This window comes from Scyliorhinus torazame, chromosome 7 (assembly GCF_047496885.1).
Source record: "Scyliorhinus torazame isolate Kashiwa2021f chromosome 7, sScyTor2.1, whole genome shotgun sequence".
Taxonomy (NCBI): Eukaryota; Metazoa; Chordata; class Chondrichthyes; order Carcharhiniformes; family Scyliorhinidae; genus Scyliorhinus; species Scyliorhinus torazame.
The window spans coordinates 41,414,668-41,426,536 of record NC_092713.1 but is presented as its reverse complement, the minus strand read 5'-3'; positions in this window follow the sequence as shown (position 1 = coordinate 41,426,536).

The following is an 11,869-nucleotide window of genomic DNA, read 5'->3' as shown; positions in this document are numbered from 1 at the left end:
CCCCGCAAGATGCGTCCCCCATCTTCTTGCGGGGCGGATTTGGACAGGACGGCAACCGTGCATGCGCGGGTGACATCCGTTATGTGGCGCCGGCCGCGTCATCTATGCGGCGCCGCTTTTACGCGGGCGACAAGGCCTGGCGCGGGTAGATGACGTGGCCCCGATACTGGCCCATTGTCAGGGCCTGAATCAGTCGGGGCCGGGGCCGGTCCGCGCCGTCGTGAACCTCGACGGCGTTCACGACGGCGCGGCCACTTCGGCGTGAGGGTGGAGAGTCCCGCCCCCTATCTCCTCCAAGAATGCAGAAAGCATCTTCGCCATCCTGGACGGGTCCAACAACTTCGGTTTAGAGCGATCCAACCTCAGGCCTAATACACATTTTAAATCCCTCCCAGAATCAGATTTAGATACAGTTTTGTGGCCTTAGAAACATTATGTCATCCCAATTCGGGGCGTACACATTAACTAACACCACCGACCTTCCCTCCAATGTACCTGCAACCATCATGTCCCGGCCCCCCTTGATCAGCCAAGACCATGCCCACCTGGGAGGGGACCCTCTTAGTGATGAAAATTGCCACCCACCCCCTGGGCCCTGCTATCAAATGGCTCTCCTGTAAAAACAGATCAGCCTCCAAATTCTTTCACTGATGGCTTTCGCCCTTTTCACAGGCTCCCCAGCCCACCCCTGCACCCCCAAGCCCCGCACACTCCAAGTGACTAGCCTTGTTGAGGGAAACTCACTACCAGCCCCATCCAACGGATGAGACAAAGTGTCCCCTGATCACTGCTAACTTTCTGTCCGCCACCCCCCCCCCAACCCAGTACCTTCTCCCTTCCCTACACCCCGGAGCTTACAGGCTACCTGCTGCCTTAGCTAATCCCTTCTCCCACCAAACAATCTAGACTCATTGGCGGAATTCTCTGAAAATGGGGCCATGTCCCCACGCCCACGAGAAAACGAGTGCAAGTCACTCTGGACTTTCTGGGTGCCGATACGGGGCCCTGCACTTCCGGCCGCGGGTCCGGGCAGACCCACACAGCAAGCCGGCCCCAACAATATAGGCCCTTCCCGATCGCGTGCGCCACTGATCGGTAGCCCCTGATCGCGAGCCTGGCCATCCTGGAGGCCACCCCCAGTGATGGGTCCCCCCGCCCCCCAGGGCGGCCGCGGACTGGGTCCACAGCCGCCACCCCGAGTGCCCGCTGGGTGGAGTCATCAGTGAATCACGCCAGCAGCAACTTGGCCAGCTGCAGGCGGAGAATCTCCGTGGGGGTCTCTTTCAATGGCCCGCGACTGCCGATTCTCCAGTCCGTGGAGAATCGCGGGAAGGCATCGGACCTGATCGTGGGTCTGACGCTCCATTCTCCGCCCCTGCGCCGAGTGCAATTTCGGCACAGAGGCTCGAAGAATCCCGCTCATTGTGCCTCGCCAAAAACTGGCACAATAAGTCGCAGCCCTTTCCCCAACTCCATTCCTGTTCACTAGCTTACTCCTTATTACCAGTGGGGTAGTCCCCATCCAGGGTCTCTACCCAAAAGGGCAACAGGAAGCAAAAACATAATTCCCCAGGCCCATCCTCCCTCCCCAAGTGCCCAAACCCCAGCTTGTCTACCACCTCCGCCATCTTCTCTCCCACAGATTCCCTTGCCGGACTACCAGTCCGGGGTTTCTTTCCAGTGAATTTTTTGATCAAATTTCAACATAGCTCCATCGACTAACTGTTACCCAGTTTGGTCAGCTAGGTTTAAAGACAAGGGGCGAAATTCTCCGGAAACGGCGCGATGTCCGCCGACTGGCGCCCAAAACGGCGCAAATCAGACGGGCATCGCGCCGCCCCAAAGGTGCGGAATGCTCCACATCTTTGGGGGCCGAGCCCCAACCTTAAGGGGCTAGGTCAGCGCCGGACGAATTTCCGCCCCGCCAGCTGGCGGAAAAGGCCTTTGGTGCCCCACCAGCTGGCGCGGAATGACATCTCCGGGCGGCGCATGCGCGGGAATGCCATCAGCGGCCGCTGAAAGTTTCCCGCGCATGCGCAGTGGAGGGAGCCTCTTCTACCTCCGCCATAGTGGAGACCGTGGCGGAGGCGGAAGGGAAAGAGTGCCCCCACGGCACAGGCCCGCCGGCAGATCGGTGGGCCCCGATCGCGGGCCAGGCCACCGTGGGGGCACCCCCCGGGGCCAGATCGCCCCGCTCCCCCCCTAGGACCCCGGAGCCCGCCCGCGCCGCCTTGTCCCGCCGGTAAGGTAGGTGGTTTAATTTACGCCGGCGGGACAGGCATTTTAGCGGCGGGACTTCGGCCCATTCGGGCCGGAGAATCGCGCGGGGGGGCCCGCCAACCGGCGCGGCGCGATTCCCGCCCCCGCCGAATCTCCGGTGCCAGAGACTTCGGCAACCGGCGGGGGCTGGATTCACTCCGGCGGGGGGTCGGAGAATCTCGCCCAAGCAGTCCCTGAATAATGGGCAAAAGGGATTGAAAAATGAGGACCCTGGCGGGAGCCACCTCTTCTGCGATTTGCTCTAACATTGCGCTACCGGAAGACCAACTTGATTTGATTTAACCCGTTTATCACGAATTAATAACAAAGTAAAAAGATGGAAATACATTTGTGACAACTATTGTAAAACATGAACAGTTAATTACAACCTGCCAGCTATTTCTATAACAAAGGTAGACACCAATACCCAGAGTTATACTTGGAAGTCAATCATATGAAACTGTTGCATTAAAACTAACCATAACCTGGACTTTCACACTTGCCATTTTAACATCAGTCCATGCAGTTTACTTTTTATATACTTTTTATATCTAAGCTATACAAAGAACTCACCCTGCCCCTGTTTCAAGATTCTTCATCATGTGATTAGGTTCCTCTGAAAGTCAATTTTGCAAGGTTTCTCAATTCAATTTCTAAGCTAGATTGCATCCCTGGAAAATGTTTTGCTAAGCAAATAAAAATCTGGGCTCTATTACGAATTCAATTAGTTTAAATTCGTAATAGAGGTAGTAATTCAACTCAAACTAGAAGTGTCAGATCTTTTCAATTCTCTGCATTTTTGGGCACTTATCTATGCTGCTTTTGCTATAGCGACAATATCTTTTCTCAAAGTTTATTCTCTGAATAGCTCCCTTGTACAACACACAAAGCAGTTCACTGTCATTATTAGCAATTTTATTCAATTGTACTTTGTGCATAGAGATCTTCTTGTACAGAAGATATTTCTCTCCCCCCTACCTCCCCAACCGCCCCCCCCCCCCCTCCCGACTCCCTCCCAAGACTGCTTGAATGCCTTATCATGTAACCAATGCATAGCAACATTGTTGGAGTCCAGGCAAGAAATACCTCAACCTATATGGGGAAAATGGTCTATGGAAGGGAATTCTACCCATTTTTTCCTCTAGCCTTCAGGGAAAAGCTAATCTCTGTTCAGTACCTCCCCTTACAGGGCACAGCAACGCAGAGGGATTTCAGGCACATCCTACCATTTTATAGACGGGGTTCATTGGTGCTACAGGTACATTAAATTTCCACACAAATGGTGCTCTGTCATACTTTATATTTGGTGCATATGAGAAAACTTAATGCGCAATGGTCATCTAACAAAATTTGGTATCAAGGGAAAACTGTTTCACCTACAGATTTTCTGAAATCTGAGCTTTATATTTATCTCCCCGGAGCATTTTATACATTGTAATGTTCTTGCAATTAAGATGATTTCGCTGAACAAATAAAAATAATCAATAATCCATGCCCAACTACATGCGTTGTTGGACTATTCAGTACAGCGAGCAACAGTGAGTGAACTTGTTGACAGTAAGTGGGCTCAAAAAACAATTTTCAGCATTACTGAACTCAGTATGGCTGTTGAAATCCATATACTTTACTGCTGGAGCTACAGAAATATTCCCTTCCTTCCTCTGTGTTCTAGTGCAGAGATATTAGGAGCGATATTATAAAGTCAAAGGTTTACCTTGCATCCAGGAGAAGATTTGTATAAATACATACACCGCTCTTTTGTCATCTTCACTCATTTATTTTTATATGTTGTGCAAATATATTTGACTTGATTATGAGTAACTAGGAAAGAGTCTTTGACTTTAATGGCCCCAAAATTCTTCAGACCACAAAAGTGCATGGACACCTGAATGGAAGGCAGTCCTATAGTTTCAAGAGGGGTATGATGTGCTGGGTGCTCTGGATCCGTGGAACACATACAGGCCACCAAATAGTACAACACTATTTAATTAAGTTAGAAACTGTTGAACATACTTTCACTGTGGGTTAACACGATGTCAGATTAAACTAAAGACCTATGCCTGTCCTAACCAGTCTATGCACTCAGCACATGGTGAAGATCTGTGCTGTAAGCTGTAAGCTCTGTCCTTCTAAGAGGCTGCATCCCGAATGAACGGGAATTTTGATGCCCCCTGTCTTTATAGTGAGTGTGCTCTAACTGGTGATTGGCTGCGGTGTTGTGTGTGTTGATTGGTCTTGCTGTGTGTCCATCAGTGTGTGTGTCTGCACCATGATATACTGGTGTATATTATGACAGGGTATATTCATGAAGGCTTACCTTCCCAACCTTGCCCCTCGCCTTAGGTGAAACCACCACCAATCCGCTCTCCCCCTCAAAGGGGAAAGCAGTCTATGGTCATCTTGAATTACAGCAACTTTCCCTTTATATTATAATTCAATGTAAATGTAGGAAATAGGTTACATAATTTCTAGAAAACAAGGACTCCTACATTAGACTCCTATTTATTGACTACAGCTCCACCTTCAACACCATAATCCCAGCCAAGCTCATATCAAAGCTCCAAAACCTAGGACTTGGCTCCCCACTCTGCAACTGGATCCTCGATTTTCTGACCAACAGACCACAATCAGTAAGAATGAACAACAACACCTCCTCCACAATAGTCCTCAATACCGGCGCCCCGCAAGGCTGCGTACTTAGCCCCCTACTCTACTCCCTGTACGCATTGGCAAAACTTGGTTCCAACTCCATCTACAAGTTTGCTGACGATACGACCATAGTGGGCCGGATCTCAAATAACGATGAGTCCGAATACAGGAGGGAGATAGAGAACCTAGTGGAGTGGTGTAGCAACAACAATCTCTCCCTCAATGCCAGCAAAACTAAAGAGCTGGTAATTGACTTCAGGAAGCAAAGTACTGTACACACCCCTGTCAGCATCAACGGGGCCGAGGTGGAGATGGTTAGCAGTTTCAAATTCCTAGGGGTGCACATCTCCAAAAATCTGCCCTGGTCCACCCACGTCGACGCTACCACCAAGAAAGCACAACAGCGCCTATACTTCCTCAGGAAACTAAGGAAATTCGGCATGTCCACATTGACTCTTACCAACTTTTACAGATGCACCATAGAAAGCACCCTATCTGGCTGCATCACAGCCTGGTATGGCAACTGCTTGGCCCAGGACCGCAAGAAACTTCAGAGAGTCGTGAATACCGCCCAGCCCATCACACGAACCTGCCTCCCATCCATTGACTCCATCTACACCTCCCACTGCCTGGGGAAAGCGGGCAGTATAATCAAAAATCCCTCCCACCCGGCTTACTCACTCTTCCAACTTCTTCTATCGGGCAGGAGATACAGAAGTCTGAGAACACGCACAAACAGACTCAAAAACAGCTTCTTCCCCACTGTCACCAGACTCCTAAATGACCCTCTTATGGACTGACTTCATTAACACTGAATGCTTCATCCGATGCCTGTGCTTATGTAGTTACATTGTATATGTTGTGTTGCCCTGTTATGTATTTTCTTTTATTCCCTTTTCTTCCCATGTACTTAATGATCTGTTGAGCTGCTCGCAGAAAAATACTTTTCACTGTACCTCGATGCACGTGACAATAAACAAATCCAATCCAATCCAATCCAATTTTCTACTTCCTACTTTACGAGAGCTGGGAATGATGTGGCTGCTTGTTGAAAACCAATGACTCAGACCATGGAATTTTGAAAGGGATTAGAGTTTAGATGCAAATTCAACTCAATTCCAGTCCTACCTCCAAGATTACCTTAGTAATTCAAGGTCCGATAGATTTAGTATTTACTGATCTGTGTTTCTCATTCTTCTGTACAATTCTCAGTGCTGGAAACCTTGAGACTGAAACCTTGGTACTGTGGGGATTCCATGATGAAAATGGTCACTTTTAAATATCACATTATAGTAAATAAGACATTACCAAGACATTGCATCTTTATTATCAAAGGTTTATCTCTCCAAGAATAAGTCTGTCTCACGTCACCTATAAACCCAATCAAATAAGTTGAGGCAGGGTGATCAATTTGCATATCTGTAGAATACTGTCCACGTTATGATTGGAAAGATTCTTTTATCTACAATTTTGTTTTTGTTTTTTGCATTTTGTGGTAAAATTAGCAATACTTAGGGCAGCTCGGTGGCGCAGTGGGTTAGCCCTGCTGCCTCACGGCGCCGAGGTCCCAGGTTCGATGCCAGCTCTGGGTCACTGTCCGTGTGGAGTTTGCACGTTCTACCGGTGCTTGCGTGGGTTTCACCCCCACAACCAAAAGATGTGCAGGGTAGGTGGATTGGCCACGCTAAATTGCCCCTTAATTGGAAAAAATGAATTGGGTACTCTAAATTTTTTTTTTTAATTAGCAATACTTTCAGTAACTGACTTTAGCTAACCCAGTCAGTGGAGGAAGGAAAGGCATGAGCTGTTTGTGTGGTTCTGTCAAAGCACTTCTGTATTTCTTGTTCCTCAACTCCATGGCAAAAAAAACAGCATTGAAAACATGCAGAGCAACATCTAACCTGCTGAGTCATAGCAGCACCCAATTCGCTCAGTCATTCATGATACACAGTTGCTCTGTTCGGCATGGCTACACACTGGCTTGGTGTTTTAAAAACAATTATTCTGATCGCAATGTACGTCATCCGTTCAAGGCATTAATAGGTCTGTGGGATACTAATGAAATACCAGGTTTCAAACCTTTTTTCAGAGTCGAAGAAAATGGAACTAACTTTGCCCTATGACAAACAGGATTCAGAACCTGCATTGCGTGAGAAGGGTTTAAAAGCGGGGAGAGGAATTCATCTTTCATTACTTTTAGTCAGTATGATGCAACAAAATTCAGATATTCCTGATTGAACCATATTGTTCAGACTGTTATTTTTCAGTTTAAAGCATCTGTATATCTTCATACATGCATTGGACCCAAAGATATTGATCATTTTTCCAAGATATCTCAAGTACTCAATAACTTACATGCTTAATTCCAATCCATCCTCCAAAATTGCCTCAGGAATTTGAGGCCCATTAGGTTTATTATTACTGTTCCAGGTTGAGAAAAAGTTTTTCCATTCTTGTACAATTCTCAGTGCTGGAAACCTAGACACTCACTATTACGTTGGTAAAAGTGGTAGAACAAAATCAATCTATGTGCAATGAATGTGTTGTGATGTTTCGTACTGAGTCAACAAGAAGTTAAGAATTAATCGGTGCTGCTTTATTTCTTTTTTTTTAATAACACTGTATTGAGGTATTTTTGGTATAGAAATAACAACAAAATAAACAAGATACATGAAACCATACACATAGTGAAAAAACCATTTACCTTTCGTACAGGTCCCACCCTTATTACCCCCCCTACTCTAACCTAAACTACACCCCCCCCCCCCCGCCCCCGCCGTCTGTTGACGATTAATTTTCCGCGAAGAAGTCGACGAACAGTTGCCACCTCCGGGTGAACCCTAACAGTGAACCTCTCAAGGCGAACTTAATTTTCTCCACACAGAGAAAGCTAGCCATGTCCGTTAGCCAGGTCTCTGACTTCGGGGGCTTTGGGTCCCTCCATACCAATAGTATCTGACTCCGGGTTACCAGGGAAGTAAAGGCCAGAACATCTGCCTCTTTCTCCTCCTGGATTCCCGGATCTTCCGACACCCCGAAAATTGCCACCTCTGGACCCAGCGCCACCCTTGTTTTTAAAACCTTGGACATGACGTCCGCAAACCCCTGCCAAAATCCCCGAAGCTTTGGACATGTCCAAAACATGTGGACATGGTTCGCTGGTCCTCCCGCGCATTTTGTGCACCTGTCCTCCACCCCAAAGAATCTGCTCATCCGGGCCACTGTCATGTGAGCCCGGTGCACAACCTTAAATTGTATCAGGCTGAGCCTGGCACATGTTGCAGACGCGTTGACTCTATTCAACACGTCTGCCCATAAACCATCCTCTATCTCACCTCCCAGCTCCTCCACCCACTTACGCTTCAGTTCCTCGGTCTGCGTCTACTCCGATGCCATAAGCTCCGTATAGATGTCCGAGACACTCCCCTCCCCTACCCACCCTCTGGAATTTACCCTGTCCTGAATCCCCCTCAGTGGTAGGAGCGGGAAGGTTGCCACCTGTTTACGAAGGAAGTCCCGCACCTGCAAGTATCAGAAATCGTTTCCCCTCGCCAGCCCAAACTTTTCCTCCAGCGCCCTCATACTCGGAAAGCTCCCCTCTATGAACATATCCCCCATCCTCTCAATCCCTGCTCTCCGCCATACCCTGAACCCCCATCCATACTCCCCGGGGCAAACCATTGGTTATCAGAAATTGGGGCCCAGACCGATGCTCCCACTGCTCCCACATGCCGCCTTCACTGGCCCCAAACTCCCAGGGCCACCACCACCATGGGGCTGGAGTACCGTGCCGGCGGGAGCAGCAGAGGCGCAGTTACCAACGCCCCCAGACTGGTGCACTTACAAGAAGCCGCCTCCATGCACCCATGCCTCCCCCCCCCCCCCCCCCCACCACCACCCACTTCCTGATCATGGCTATGTTAGCCGCCCAGTAAATAACTGCTAAAATTTGGCAGCGCCAGCCCGCCTTCTCCCCGGCTCCACTTGAGCATTACCTTCCTTACTCGCGGGGTCTTGCCCGCCCAGACAAATCCCTTGACCACCCTGTTGACCCACTTGAAAAAGGACCACGGAATAAAAATTGGGAGACATTGAAATACAAATAGGAACCTCGGGAGGACTGTCATTTTCACCATTTGTACCCTCCCGGCTAGTGACAACGGGTGCACGTCCCATCTCCGGAAATCGTCCTTTATTTGGTCCACTAACCGGGCCAGATTCAATTTATGCAGCCGGTCCCATTGGATGCCCAGGTACCTAAAACTACCCCCTACTGACCTAAACGGCAGTTCCCCAGTCACCCCTCCTGTCCCTCACCTGAACCACAAACATCTCATTCTTATCCAAGTTTAGCTTTTACCCCTAAATCTTCATGATTTCCTCCATCCCCTCTACTGGGTCCGAAACGTACAGAAGCAGATCATCCGCATAGAGCGAAGCTCCCCCCCCGGACCAGTCCCCTCCAGCCCCCAGAGCGATTGCCAACGGCTCTATAGCCAGCGCAAACAACAGTGGGGAGAGGGGGCATCCCTGTCTCATCCCCCAATGCAGTCTAAAGTAGTCCGAAGTTGTCCTGTTCGTCCGCACACTTGCCACCGGAGCCTGATACAGTAACCTGACCCAGTCAATAAAGCCCCGCCCAAATCCGAACCATCCCAGTACCTCCCACAGATAGTCCCATTCTACCCGATGAAAAGCCTTTTCTGCATCCATTGCAATCACTACCTCAACCTCCCTACCTTCCTGGGGCACTATGATCACATTTAACAGCCTTCTTACATTGGCCACCAACTGCCTACCCTGAACACACCACGTCTGGTCCTCCCCAATAACATCCGGAACACAGTCCTCAATCCTGGAGGACAAGATTTTGACCAGCAAATTGGCATCCACATTCAGCAGGGAGATCGGCCTGTAGTACTCACACAGCTCCGGGTCCTTGCCCGCTTAAGAATCAGCAAAATCATTGCCTGTGACATCGTCGGGGGCAGCACCCTTTTTTCCCTTGCCTCATTGAACATCTTGTAGCGTAGAAGGATGGGTGAGTAAATTTGCAGATGACACTAAAGTTGGTGGAGTTGTGGACAGTGTGGAAGGATGTTACAAGTTACAGAGGGACATAGATAAGCTTCAGAGCTGGACTGAGATGTGGCAAATGGAGTTTAATGCAGAAAAGTGTGAGGTAATTCATTTTGGAAGGAATAACAGGAAGACAGAGTACTGGGCTAATGGTAAGATTCTTGGCAGTGTGGATGAGCAGAGAGATCTCGGTGTCCATGTACATAGGTCCCTGAAAGTTGCCACCCAGGTTGAGAGGGTTGTTAAGAAGGCGTACGGTGGTTAGCTTTTATTGGTAGAGTGATTGAGTTTCGGAGCCATGAGGTCATGTTGCAGCTGTATAAAACTCTGGTGCGGCTGCATTTGGAGTATTGCCTGCAATTCTGGTCGCCGCATTATAGGAAGGATGTGGAAGCATTGGAAAGGATGCAGAGGAGATTTACCAGAATGTTGCCTGGTATGGAGGGAAGATCTTATGAGGGAAGGCTGAGGGACTTGAGGCTGTTTTCGTTAGAGAGAAGATGGTTAAGAGGTGACTTAATTGAGGCATACAAGATGATCAGAGGGTTAGACATGGTGGACAGAGAGAGCCTTTTTCCTCGAATGGTGATGTCTAGCACGAGGGGACATAGCTTTAAATTGAGGGGAGATAGATATAGGACAGATGTCAGAGGTAGGTTCTTTACTCAGAGAGTAGTAAGGGCGTGGAATGCCCTGCCTGCAACAGTAGTGGACTCACCAACACTAAGGGCATTCAAATGGTCATTGGATAGACATATGGACGATAAGGGAATAGGGAAGATGGGCTTTAGAGTGGTTTCACAGGTCGGCGCAACATCGAGGGCCGAAGGGCTTGTACTGCGCTGTAATATTCTATGTTCTATGTTTAACATCACTGGCCCGTGTCCCCGAGAACTTTTTATAGAACTCCACTGGGTACCCGTCCGGACCCGGGGCTTTACCCGCCTGCATGGCCTTCAAGCCCTCCACTATCTCTTCCAGCCTATTTGGGGCCCCCAGCCCTTCCAGCCGCGCTCTGTCCACCATTGGGAAATTCAGCCCCTCCAAGAAATGCCTCATCCCCCCCTAGCCCCGTTGGGGGTTCCGACCTGCACAGCCTGCTGTAAAAATCTCTAAACGCCTTATTCACCCCTACCGAATCACCAACCAGGTTCCCCTCACCGTCCTTTACTTTCCATATCTCCCTAGCTGCCTCCCTCTTCCTAAGCTGCTGTGCAAGCATTCTGCTGGCCTTCTCTCCATGTTCATAAATCGCCCCCCTCGCCTTTCTCAGCTGCACCACCGCCCTCTCTGTGGTCAGCAAGCTAAACTCCACCTGCAGCCTCCACCGTTTCCTCAGGAGCCCTGCCTCTGGAGTCTCCGCATACCTCCTATCGATCTGTAATATCTCCTTTACCAGTCTGTCCGTCTCTGCCCTGTCAACCTTCTCCCTATGAGCCCCGATCGAGATCAGCTCCCCCCTTACCACCGCCTTCAGTGCTTCCCAAACCACCGCTGCCGGAGTTTCCCCCGTGTCATTGACCTGCAGGTCATTCTGAATGCATTTTCTCAGCCGCTCGCACACCCCTTCATCTGCCAAAAGTCCAACATCTAACCTCCAGTGCGGGCACTGGTTACTGTCTTTACTAGCCTGCAGGAAAACGCAGTGCGGAGCAAGGTCTGAGATTGTGATCACCGAGTACCCCGTGTCCACCACCCCAGCCAGAAAGACCCTGCTCAAAATAAAGAAATCAATCCGGGAGTACACTTTATGCACGTGTGAGTAGAAGGAGAACTCCTTCGCCCTCAGCTGCCCAAACCTCCATGGATCCACCTCCCCCATTAGCTCCATGAACCCTCTTAGTTCCTTTGCCATTGCTGGCACCCTGCCCATTTTTGAGCT